This window comes from Saimiri boliviensis, chromosome 6 (genome assembly GCF_048565385.1).
Source record: "Saimiri boliviensis isolate mSaiBol1 chromosome 6, mSaiBol1.pri, whole genome shotgun sequence".
NCBI lineage: Eukaryota > Metazoa > Chordata > Mammalia > Primates > Cebidae > Saimiri > Saimiri boliviensis.
In genome coordinates, this window is record NC_133454.1 from 18,712,733 (window position 1) to 18,713,448 (window position 716).

Consider the following 716-nt stretch of genomic DNA (forward strand, 5'->3'; position numbering starts at 1 on the left):
ATTCTGTTCCATTAGTCTATGTGTCTGTTTTTATGCCAGTGCCATGCCCTTTTGTTTATCATAGCCCTGTAGTATAATTTGGAGTCAAATACTGTGATTCCTCCAGATTTATTTTTTGCTTGGGATAGCTTTGGAATCACTCTTTTGTGACTCCATATAAATTTTAGGATAGTTCTTTCTGTTTCTGTGAAGAATATCATTATTATTTTGATATGGATTGAATTTAATCTGTAGAATGTTTTGGGTAGTATGGACATTTTAACACTATTAATTCTTTTACTCCATGAAGAGGGAATATCTTTGCATTTTCTGATGTCCTCTTCAATTTCTTTTATTTGTGTTTTATAGTTATTATAGTGATCTTTCACTTTTTTCGTTAATTCCTAGGTATTTATTTGTGGCCACAGTAAGTAGGATTACGTGTGTGTGTGTGTGTGTGTGTGTGTGTGTGTGTGTGTGTGTTGCAAGTATTTATATATTTTTTTAGCTTTTTTAAAAATTGTACTTTAGGTTCTGGGGTACATGTGCAGATCATGCAGGATTGTTGTATAGGTACATACGTGGCAATGTGGTGTGCTGCCACCATTCCTCCATCACCCACATCTGGCATTTCTCCCTATGTTATCCCTCCCTGACTTCCCCACTCCCCTGCTGTCCCTCCCTTGCCCCCCACAACAGACCCCAGTGTGTGATGCTCCCCTTCCTGTGTCCATGTG